The sequence below is a fragment of the Gavialis gangeticus genome, unplaced genomic scaffold, assembly GCF_001723915.1.
Source record: "Gavialis gangeticus isolate Ggan-Ray unplaced genomic scaffold, GavGan_comp1, whole genome shotgun sequence".
NCBI lineage: Eukaryota > Metazoa > Chordata > Crocodylia > Gavialidae > Gavialis > Gavialis gangeticus.
Window position 1 is genome coordinate 48,983,437 of NW_017729029.1, and position 12,360 is coordinate 48,995,796.

Sequence of the window (12,360 nt, forward strand, 5' to 3'; positions counted from 1 at the left end):
ATCTATCAAACTCCCACTCTGCCCTTCCTTGTGAAACACTGAAGCTCAGAACAAACGCTGATGTTCCTACATATCAGCTATATAATGGTGGTTTGCAGAAGACTGAGCTGTGAGCTGACGTCCGTACTAACTCTGTTTTCAAATTCCCATTGTGCTCAGTAGGAGTTTTTGACTGCAAAAGGCCTCCAGGTTTGACCTTAAGGATGACATCCTTGCTTTATGGAAGTCACTGGGGCCAGGATCATATACCCAGTATTTTGAATGCAGAGTATTAGCACGTATGATATGTTACTTGGGGTAGAAGCTAATGAGTGCACTAGTGTAAACAGGTTTCTTACCCCAACTTTTTCTGAGTACCTCTTTACACATACATGAAATGAAATGTGAACTTCACCTAATTTCAGCGCAGTGGTTCGTACTGAGACAGACTTGGACTGGCTCATGAGCAAGGCGTTTAGTAAGAATCTTACTTGTTTTATGTGTTTCTTTCACAGGGCTCTGTTAAATCTCAGTTCCTTCTCACAGGGGAAACTAATTCCCCTGCGTGTCCTCCAAGGTCCACCCTCTGTCTGCCTCACCCAGGGCAAAGAAGGATTGGGAAGGAATCAGAGCCGTAACACCTTCTCCTACTCCGTGCTGCAGTCCATTGAACACAGCATGCACACTGGGGACAAGCGTGGCTCATTCCACCAGTCTGCTCTGAAAGTTACTCCTGAAGTATTTTGGCTCTACATCAATCCAACCTAGGTTAAAAGGAGGAAGTTTGAGTGAGATCCTTAGTGGAGATGGAAAGCCAAACTTCAGGATCAGCATTTATCATCTCTCCTAATCCTGAAGAATGTTACAACTGCTTTTGGAGCCCAAAGTCGCACTGAACTGTGCAGTTATCTACCTTAAAAGGTGAGCAAATTGCAGATACAGATAAAGGGCTACCATTTTGAAAACATGGCCCAACTAATGTTATTCTGCACAGTCAAATCCTGTATGACTAAGCCTGGTATGCCCGAGGAAATCATGGTAAAAAAATCCTCAATTTTCAGATTAAAAAAAGTAACCACATTCTTCCTTGATTAAAATGAAACACCCCTATCTATTGATCTATCAATCTATAGATCTATCTATCTATCCAGTGGTGTTTCATTTTAATCATGGAAAAATGTGGATTTTGGGTTACTGTTTTAAATCTGAATGTGGCAGTACACTGTTGAGTGCCTGGCAACTTAAGGGCAGAGTCAGGCAGCCAACAGGTGCCTGATGGCAGCAGCGATTTTGAGAACCAGGTACATAAAGGCTGCAGTTTGCTGCTGCCAGCCAGGCAGAACCATCACCTAGCTAAGCTGCAGCAGGAACAACCCAGGAGGTAAGGGCAAGAGCTTATGGGGATGGCCTCTTGGTCCTGGGCATGACCCAAAACTGCACCCTTCTGGGGAAGGGTGGCTTGTTGAGTCTCTTAGTGGCATGGGGACCCCCAGGAAATGCCAGGCCAGTTACCTCCCTGGTGAAAGGTGAGGAGTGGTGCCTTAATCCCAGCCCCCATCTTTGGGTGGGTTTTGGGAGGCGCAGTGGTGGGGCCAGGTGTGGCTGCAGCCACCTGAGTGCATGATGGGGGTGCAAGACCCCAGGGAGTTAGAGTGGTGGACCAGGCATGGCAAGCGGAGTGCCACCTGAGCCCACGGGGGTGGTCGACCCTGAAGCCCTGAGGGAGGGAGGTGTAGTGAGGCCTTAAGAAAGAGGGCAGAGTTGTGTGGCCCCACACAGAGTAAGGCTGAAGGGGAGTAGGGCTGAAGGACTGTGTGTGAAGGGGGCTGAGTAGGGCTGAACAAGGAGTAAGCCTGAAGAGCAGTGCAAGGGCCAGCCCCATGAGTAGTTGAATGTAAGGATGTAGTTGAGTGTGAGGAGGATGAGAAGACCCCAGGATGGGGCGTGGTATAGAGGCCCTAGAGTGGGCGCAGCAGGAACCCCAGGAATGGGGAGTAGGCTAAGGTATGTCTTCAGATGCCTGAGGTTGTAGTTGGGCCAGAGGCCAAGTGAAGGGGCTCAGCCAGAGAGGAACAAGTCCTGACCCCAGTAAGTCCTCCACTGCAAGGAGGCCAAGGGTGGGTCGAAAGAAAGATGGAAAGGTTAAGCACAATGACCTGCTACACAGGGTCCCTGTGAGACCCTGGAGCACCAGTTATGGTGTAGGTTATGATTACACCATGTGGATGCCATCTGCAAGGCATGGGTTGTGGTGTAGGGTAGGTTCAGAGCCACAGATAATGCCCCCCCGGCATTGGGGCAGGAAATGGGCAGTCTCCTGCATTATACCACCAGTTTATGGGAACAGCAAAGTCATGGCAGGTGAGACTGGGCGGACTGCCTCATGGAGACAGGTGGGTGGGCCAGCATGAGACCCAGCCCCAAGTGTGCCGCCTTTTCACACTGAAAATTGGGGACTTTTTTCTGTGACTAAAATGAAACAGCACTAGATATAGATATAGCAGTGTTTCATTTTAATCATGCAAAACTGTGGATTTGGGGTTACTTTTTTAAATCCAAAAATTGGGTTTGTTTTGTTTTTTTTCATCAGAGAAAACCTGGATCCCTGGTACTCAGGGAGTCCTGAATACACAGAAAAGAGCAGTGCGCATTTCCCATAAGGGAAGGTAAATTTGGAGCACAATTGTATACTTTCTGTTTGCGAGGAAGGGTTTAGAGAAAGACCTTCAAAATAGAAGTCATCACAGAAAATGTTTGGCCCAATTGTCAAAAACCTCTGTTTAAATAATGGACAGTGGCTCTCCACAACTTGGAGCTCATATGCATCAAATTGAACTTTGCAAAGATTCCTCTTGTTTAAATGGCTAATTAAGTTTTAATGACTTTGGAAGTTTTGCATACTATTGTTTGAAAAGAAAAACCTGTATGTGTACAGTGTTCTTAATGATGAATTGAAACTTTAAATCACCCTACATGCAACTGCTATAATATGTCTTGGGATTAAGAGAGCATATTTGTTTTGTCCTAGATTGAAATTCAGCTAAAATTGTTAAACACATTATGTTAGCTACATACCATAAATTTTGCACACATTGAGCAAGTGGTATATTTTCCTTTGTCTGTTCACATAAGCTAAGTAAATATGATCCCGCTTAGCTGAGGAGAATTATTCAATTCATGGGCCTATTTGCATGACACAACAGGAGAGGAGAGCTGCCTTTTGTAGAATATCAAAAAGCTTTTGATCTTGAAAAAAGTTTGCTTCTGGGTTTTAAGTCTCTTTCTTTAGATATGTTTAGAAACATGCCTTCAAAACTGGGCTGACCCCAGGTGCCTCAGGCGATGAAACTCTTGGGAGGTACTAAGAGGAGAGAGACAAAGATCTAGGCAAAGCACATGGGTATATACAGAATTCTTGGTGATGTCAATGGGACTTCAACCATGGTTCGATTTAAGTGCATTGTTGTCCAGGGATGGGCTTTCAGATGTTTAAATAATCACCAAGCGTCGGTGGGGGTTTGTGGGGTGTCATGTAGATTTTCTTGTGTTTCTTGCACTGACATGGTATGCATGGTCTCATTGAAAATCCACTGTTATGCTGTTTTTATTTATGCTGCTTTCCCCACTGTATAGATTGTTATACTGTCTGTGTGTATCCTTATGCTTTTGGACAGGGTTTAGTCCAAGCAACTGAGGACTCGTACTTAAGGAAAAGGTAGTAGGCAAAACTGCTAAGTATCTCTTGTCGTTAAGTTTTAGGGCAAGGACAGTTGCCAGCCCCAATCAGCGACAGAAGGAATTATTATTGGGATGGACACCTAAGGCATTGCCGCTTGTAATGGGAAAATTAATCCCTCAATAGCAAAAGCCCATAAGCAAAAGGACCTCCAACTGCCCCTACCAGATAATAATTTTCTAAAGGATTCTGAGGAATTTGTGGGGAAAGAGGGGATGGGTTGGCTTGCGGGTGTTTTCGAGGCTATCTGTAAGATGGCCAGGGTCTTTGAATTATCCCTGCTTGAGGTGCCCAGCAGTCAGGGCTGGCAGGATCAGATGTCTAAAAATGCTGGCAGGTGTCTCTGAAGGACTAGGCGGGAGGGTAAGACAATTTACTTGTCTCTTTGTTCTGTCTTTAAACTTTACAATCAGTTTTTCATGTATAATTCTTTTCTTCTGTGTAATAAACCCTTTTGTATCCCTACTGAGTGATCTCCGGGAGAGTGGTATTCCAGGCTAACTCATTCTGTGGAAAGCGGGGGGCTAACATGTCCTTCACAACCTCGGGGAGCTGGCAGAGACTCCCTTGCTGCAGCTGTGAGCTCTAGTATAACGGCAATGGAGCCGGGGCTTGTGGGGATAAGCAGTTATCTCAGGGCAAACCTTGGTCTGTTCCTTGGGGCAAACAGTGGAGAGAAATGTGGGGCTCCTGGGGTAAGCTGTAGGTGGGCTAGTGACAGTGTACTGAAATGAATGGGTATCATCTGTCTGTCACTTGGGGAGACAACTCCCGGCCAAGGAAATCCCTGCTAGTGGCACTGGCACGGCCAGAAGAGGGCTGGGAATCAGGCCTGAAATGTTGCTTTTTAAATTCAATTTTTGAAAGACTCAGGAATAGAAAAATATTCCAAACTTGGTTAATAGCTGGTTTGCCAGGCGTAATCTGACCGGCTGGAGTAATAATGCTGATTTGAGGCTGTAATGAAATGTGTCTTTATTTCACACAGCCTCTAAATGGACTTGTGCATTTCAACAGGATGGGGTTTTTCTCCCCTCTAGGCAGCATAGTTAAGTGACTTGCACTCCTTCTCTCCTGTCTCCCACACATTTGGGGGGCAAAAAGGTATATGCCCCTCAGGGTAAGTTAAGTTGACTGGCAATAAGGAGTATTTCAGGGTCTTGGTATTAAAATTTCAAATGTTTTAGTTTCTTATGCCTTACTAATATTTTATTATCCAATTTCTACTCATTATGCATGTGGCCCTATTCCCTACATGAACTGATGAAGTTATGTTGCAACAAATTGAAAAAGAAAACTGTACATACAGGGTGATTTATTGTTAATGTGAAATTCAGCACAAACCAGCAAGTAGACTAGCAGAAATCCCCAGCTATTTCAAAATTCATATTACAAGACAGACAATCAGATGCCCAACAAACAGAACATCTTGTAGTCTATTAATCCTGCAGTGACAGACCTTCTTGCATGCATTTAGTTTACAAATAATACAAACATATGTCACCATTTTGTTTTTATTGATTTTGGACTTTCAGAGTATGGCTCCAGCACAGTGCATTACAACGACATTTATTGCAGAGCTGGCTTTGATTTGTTGCAGTCAATTGAAATTGTGTCAAAACAATGTCTTTAATATTAAAAATATGATGAGTTCCCTTGGGTCCTAATTCCAACCTCCTCTCAGAGTCAAGGTGAAGTTTTTTGCCACTGCAGCGTAGGATGTGAGACTGGAAGGAACCTCCTGGATCCTAGAGTCCTGTCTCCTGCTGTGTCAGGTGACTGTGTCATATAATCCTGCTTATAAATTCGTCTGGATGCTTCTTAAAAGTAGATCTGGGTTTTTTTTTGTCCCCCTGCTTCTACTGGAAGGCTGTCCCAGAACCTCACTGCTTTTCTTGTTAGAAACCTTCTTGTCTAATTTCCATCCTAAATTATTCATGGTCAGTTCATACTCATTTGTTCTTGTGCCAACATTGTTGTTGAGTTTTAATAGCTCTTCACCCTCCCTGGTGTTTACCCCCGATGTATTTATAGAAAGCAATCATATCCCGTCTTAGCCTTCATTTTGCTAGACTACACAAACCAAGCTGTTTGAGCTTTTCTCTCACAAGATCAGCTTTCCATTCCTCTGATCATCCCAGTAGCCCTTCCCTGCACCTGGTTCAGTCTGAATTCAGTTTTTCTGGGCGACCAGAATTGCTCACATACCAAATCAGGTCTTGCTGGTGCTTCATGCCATGACACTGATTCTTTCTGAGGCCCTTTCCAGCCCTAATGTCTATGAAATCTATAAAATCTATGAACTCTATCTCTATTGGCAGTATTTTGGCTAATAAATTTTAGGACTGTATTTTCCTGTTACACTACTTGTATCATACTGGCAGGGATCTGTGAAAGACTAATACACTCAGGTCTTTCTCTAACGCAGTCATTCTCAACTGGTGAGCTCCAAGTTTATAGCAGAAATATTTATTAATCCCTTAATGCATAAGCTTATCTTTTCTACTATTTAATCCCATTCTGTTTCTATTACTCCACTTTTCAAGGCCACTCAGTTCTGCACAGAATCCCACCCTCCTCTCTATTTACATGGCTTCCCCACTCTCTCATCAGCAGATTTCATTCACACATTAGATTAATCCCAAGATGTACTCTTGAGGATCTTCACTTGTAATTCCCCTTCTACCCAATAATTCTCCTTTCAGCACATGTTTTCATCTTTTCTTAAGCCAGTTCTTTATCCATCTGATCATTCTTATCCTAATTCCCATTTTCTCTATCCTAACTAATAATCATACCAAATTCTTTACTGGAATCCAGCAAGAATGAATCTACCACATTTCCCTTGTTTAGAGCCCATGTATTTTCTCTCTCTTTCCCTTTCTCTCCAAATATTTAATTCTTTCTTCTTTTAAAACTTGTTCTGAAGTCTTGAATACTTTTGGGGACAGACTGTATGGGACTGTTGTTGCTGGTCCATTCCCTTTCGCTCCTTCCTCTCCACTTCTAAATACATGTATTACATCCTCTGTTCTCCAGTCATTAGTACCATACAGTACCAAGTTGTAAACCTGATTTACCCTAACTACAGGATCTGTGATTTCACGCGTCAATCCTTTCAGTATTCTCGAGTCGAGATTACCTAGTCTTCCCAGTGTCAGCATGTAATAAAACATAGCTATATCCACTGGCATAGCCTTTAAATCATACAAAGCAGTGAGGAGGAGAGTGAAAAGCAGTGAGGAGTGGGATCCACTTCCTTCTAGGGACTTGAGGAGGATGGAGTAGGATTGTAGTAGCCAGTCCACTTTGGTGCCTAAAAGGTAATCTGTGAAAGGCTTGGAGTGCTGTTGTAGCTGCAGTGGTCTAGGAAATATTAAAGCAGCAAGGTTTGTACTGGTGATGTAGCACCTCTCCCAACGTTGTAGTTGGTCCATTAAAATATATAACCAAAAACCCCTTGTTTCTCAGATAGGATTTGGCTATTTTGAACTTCGCTTCCATCTTGGATGTGTTAATTCCTATTTCCATACTCTTTCCTATTGGCTACCCTGTCTTTGCCCTAGGTTTCATATCCTTGTTGTTCTGAGGCAAAGCATTTTAGTTTTGGGTCACACCTGAGACTTGTCTTTAATCTCAACCCTCATCCCTAACACAATCTCTTCTTTCCTTTTTCTCTTTTGGTGAAGAACTGTTTGCTGTTTAAGTTTCCTTTACAAGGTCTATCTCAGCTTTATGTCTGGCAGCTCTCGCTTGATCTCTGTTCTCTCTGACTGCTAATGCTTTTTTTTTGTGTGACTATCAGTGCCTTTTTCATTCCTTGTAGACTCTCTGTTTATTCCTAATATTTGGCAGGTGTCTGAGACATGTCCGTGTAGGCTCCTCTTCTTCATCATACCTTTGAATCCCTCTCTGAACTCCATTATCATTTCCTGCTTCATCTCTAGTCCTTGCATCTTCCCTGCCATATGCTCTATCAGGTGATAAGCTGACACAAGCTTTTAATGTAAGCTTCATACACAAGAAGCATATGTTCAAGGGTACTCACTCAGGGATAATATATGTCCTGTACCTTCTGTATCATCTCCACTATCTCCTTCAGTCTTTGGGTCACCTGTTCTGCTGCCTTAGCGTAAAGGTGTTTTGCCTTATGGTATCTTCCACGGGATTGATCATATGAAAGACAAACGTTTCTAAATTTAAGCAGCCAGCCTAATTTTTTGCTTGTCACTCAGCCTGATCAATAGACCTCAACTAATCAGGTTTGTCTCAGTTCCTGGTTACAACATCAAGGTCTCACGTAGGAGCACACCGTTTCATTGTTTGCGTTGTATGCAGTGAAGCAGAATACTCAAATATAATTAAAAAAAAATTGGAAAAGTGAGTACATTTCTGCTAAAACTAGTTTATATTACTACTTTTCTTCACAAAACCTAGCTTGGAAATTTGGACCACCTGTATTGCCCCCTTAGATATTAGTAATGAAAATATTCTAGAATTTAATTCTTCAACTATAATTATGTGCTATCTGTAATGCAGCTACAGGGTAGGAAGGAAAGAAAGGAATTCAGAAAAACCTAGGGAAGAAGAAAAAATATATCATACAATGATTTAAAATAACATTTTATCAGCAGAAAATTAATGGAGTTTAGCACTTTAGCTCACAAAATCCAGCCAACATTAAGCTAAATTTCACTACAGCATTTATAAGTGAATAAGGGGGTATTAAATTCAGGCTTCCACTTTTAGTAATCATTCCAAGAGCTACATTAAATAGCAGAATCATTTATCTATTGAGCTGGTCTGTGTAATATTCATTACAGTGTATTTGTGCTCTTCCAGTGACTTCAGCGAGAGCAGGCCTTTGATGTTTCAGATAAGTGTGGATCTAAGCGGCTGGGCGGCAGACTGAAGTCTGATTCTGGTTTTGATCTCAGACTCCTTGCTCGGGCAAGATGCTCGTGGGTTGCAACAGGAAAAGGTCTGGATTACAGAATGCATTGTTGAACCTTTACCTGGAAATACAGAAGGCCAGTTTGATCTATACACACACATGTATGCGTGTGCACTTGCACACACATGCAACTGTAACAGGATCTGACTCAGAGGGTGGCTGTAGCACCCACTGGCAACCCAACTAATCGTACCCCGTTGACTCATCCAGTCTCACCTGAGTGCCCTCCTGGTCCCACCTGCCACACCTCATTGGAATTTTAATATAAATTAGTAAGGCTCTTTCAAAGACCGGGATGCGGCTTTATGTGCCTCAGTCTAACCAGCTCATCACTGGACAGCCTCCATCTGGCCTGATCTTCTGACTCTGCCCCCTGAGTATGGTGGCTCTCCCTCCACTTGACCTCAACCAGCCCTCTGTGTGTCTTTTATCTCTCAGCTCCAGGACCCCAGGTCCTATCTCAGTGCAGTGCACCAGCTACAAGGCCCATAATTCAAAACGCAGGGGCTACTCCAGTCTCCTCCATTGCCTCCTTCCTTTCCTTTAGCTACTCCCAAGCTTCACACATGTACAACAGTCAATATAGATATCTAACTAAATAACTAACCTACCTGGCTATCCTCACCATAGAGAGGATCCTTTCCCATCCCTCCCAGCAAGCTCCTACCAGCTCTCTTGGGTATCATTTCCCTCTGTGGATCATTAGTTCACCCAGGTCTCCTGGGAACTGTTCTCCCCATAGCACTCAGGACCATGGTCTGGAGCCAAGCATATATACTTACTAATTCCTAAATCACTCCTTGGCCTCTTGCAGGCTCAGATCAAGCATAGTGGCTTCTTAACCTGGCAGAGAAAATACCACGTATCTGTGTCCAAGAAGGCAGTTTTCCTGAACCACTTTGCAGGAGAACTGCTCTTCTGGTGTGGTTCATTACCCGCCAAGGTGCAGCAGCTTTTAGCCCAGTTTATGGAAATGGGAGTCTCTTCCCTTGCTTGCTCTGAGGGCCGTATGGCTAAAGGCAAGCAAAACTCGGGGGCATCTGAACCCCAAGCCTCTGGGTTTGGCCCTGGAAGTAGGACGCCCACCAAAAGTTTTGGAAACATCTGAAGCCCCAGGTGTGGGTGGAAGATGTTTGCTGGTAGTACAGCCACTTACGGTTCTGGACTCTTGGATTTGGAATTAATTTGGGCTAATTTGGCCTTGGATACAAATTACACTATCTCTCTCTCTCTCTTACTAATTCCTCCCCCTTCTGGTTACCTGATCTGTGTTTCTCAGAGTCCATCACAAGAGTTTTTCCTTAGCCGCTCCTCAACATATCTCGCTATGAGCAGGCTCCCAGCTGTGTGGTCAGCCGCTCCCTCCAGCCTCTGCACTGCCTGGCAGCTAAGCCAGCTTCTTTATGTGCTGCCCTCTACAATGTCTTGCACCAACTTAGTTCTGATGCTTGGCTCTTCTCAGTAGCAAAGGTTACTTAGTTGCCTCATTATCAGCAACTTGCTCAACATTGCTGCAGCTGCTCTTTAATCCAGTGCCTGTACCTGAGCTCTCAAAGGCTATCCCTGGTCCATGTTGTTCCAGGTATATGCCGTGAAGAAATTTTGAGATAGTCTTTATCTGTTTTGGCTGCTTATTCCTCACTGTTGGTCCTCAGTCAGCCCTAATAGCTGGTCTGCTTTAGCTACCTCTCCTCCTCCAAAGGCTGTCATCTCATGCAGTATTCTGAAAAGTTTGGGACAGGTTTGCTGCTGAACATTGGGAGGTTGGCTTAGACGAGCCTTCAAAAACGTGGTGTGTTAACTGGAGCTTATTTGCCTGTTCGAACAGCCTGATTGCACTTGTAGAGAAGGAAGCCTCATGAGAACAGCCTGAAAGGTTTTGGCATTTCCCATTTAGAAGTACCAAGATGACTCCTTTGTGATGTATCGGCACATCTAGAGTTCACTTTAGGAATGTAATAGCTCTCAGTGAGGTTCGTCTTGGGAGATATCCCTTATTCCAGCAATCTCCTTCCTCCTCCACAAAATCCCTCTGGCTGGCACTAGGCCTGTGCGAAGCAGCTGGTATTCGCTTGGGATTCAGATAAGGCCGATTCAGGGGACAGCGATTTGATTTGGTGATTCGAATCAGTGTCCCGAATCGATTCAGCCAAATCGGAATCGGAGATTTGGCTGCTGCTCATCCATCCCCCACCTGCTCTCCCAGCCCTGTCAATGGCTGCCCTGCCTGGCCCCAGCTCCCCGCCCTTAAAAACTCCTTCAGAAAACAAATCCCCACACCCACTGGCTCCTCCCAGGCAAGAGGCGATCCCTCCTGCCCCCCACTGCCCCATGCTGTGTGGGGAGCTCTGCCATGAGCCCCCAGAGGCCCTGAGGCTGTTGCAGCAACTAGTGAGTGGGGGCTTAAAAAAAATGCTTTTTTAAAGAACCGGGATCTGGGGCCAGGTGGGGCAGCCATGGGGGGGCCTGGGACAGCGGGCAGGGGTCGGGGGGCATTCGGAGGGGCTGGGGGAGCAGGTTGGGGCCCCCTATGGTCCCCTCCCCCCTGCTTCCCCCGCCCCCTACTTACCAGCATGGAGCCCAGGTCCAGCTCCCTGCGGCAATGAGCGGAGACTGCCCCAATCTCCAAAGCTCTCCGAATCTTTTCCAAATCAATTCGGAGAGCTTCAAATAGATTCGGACCTTTTTACTGGTCTCCTGATTCGATTCAGATTTGGAAATTTGGTTGCCAAATGGGGCCGAATCTCCTTCAAATCGAATAAGCACCGGAAGCTTTGCACAGCCCTAGCTGGCACTTTCCTCGCCTGTGTTTGAGCTTGCTTAGTTTAGTGCTGATCACCAGGGGTCCTAATTTTTCATTTGCCATGGAAAACTGTGGAATCTGTGTTTTTTCCATGACCTACTAAAAGCACGGTGGCATCCTGTGGTGAGCAGCAGTGCCATTTCAGCTCTCTTTTATTTTTGCTGCAGTTTTCCAGTAGGATCCCTGATGATCACATAGATGCAGCAGCAGTCATCTGACTACTGGTCCATGATATGGAACACGCTTCTTCCCATATGGAAAAGAGAGCACCTCTTGTTAATCCATTACATACTGCCTAAAAAACCACACTGTGGATTTTCCAAAGCTGACATGGCTCTGCCCACTTTTGGAAGAAAGACGCATGCAGGAATGGGGGAAAATCTCTCATTTACCATTTTTCAATTTATGCAAAGATTTGTTTCTAGACCAGTTCCAACATCAGAAGATTGACATGATTCCTAACTTTTCCCATCCCTCTAAATGTCTTCGATGGACTAATTCCAAGGTGAGCAAGGAGGATAATTTAAACAGCCTTCCTAGGTTTAGGACAAGATTGTTCATTATTTATCACAGTTTTCAAGGGAAGTGCTGGAATTGAAGTCACGTCATTCACTGTAGCCATTTGATCACTCTTATCTTAAGATTTATTGGTTTCTCATTTAATCATTTAATTTATGTTGTCCCTAGGTTTGTGCCAAAGCTTTTATTACTCTAAAGAGAAAAAAAAATACTCAAAATCCCACAATGGCCTAATAAAACACAATTTAGAAAATCCTGTCATTGGTGATTATTCACTGTGACAGCAGAATAAGAGTGATAATACTAACTACAGACTGGCAATGGCTGTATGTTAGCCTGCTTTTCATGTTCATCCTGTGATTGTACTAT

General features: G+C 44.3%; 1 long non-coding RNA gene across 1 annotated transcript; it reads left to right on the top strand.

Moving 5' to 3' along the window:
* The first annotated feature begins 1,460 nt into the window (after nucleotides 1-1,460).
* On the top strand, nucleotides 1,461-11,186 carry LOC109300424. The gene is made up of 4 exons (XR_002098215.1): nucleotides 1,461-1,547; nucleotides 7,039-7,045; nucleotides 8,097-8,099; nucleotides 11,172-11,186. It is a non-coding gene; the product is annotated as an uncharacterized LOC109300424 (long non-coding RNA).
* Nucleotides 11,187-12,360: the final 1,174 nt, after the last annotated feature.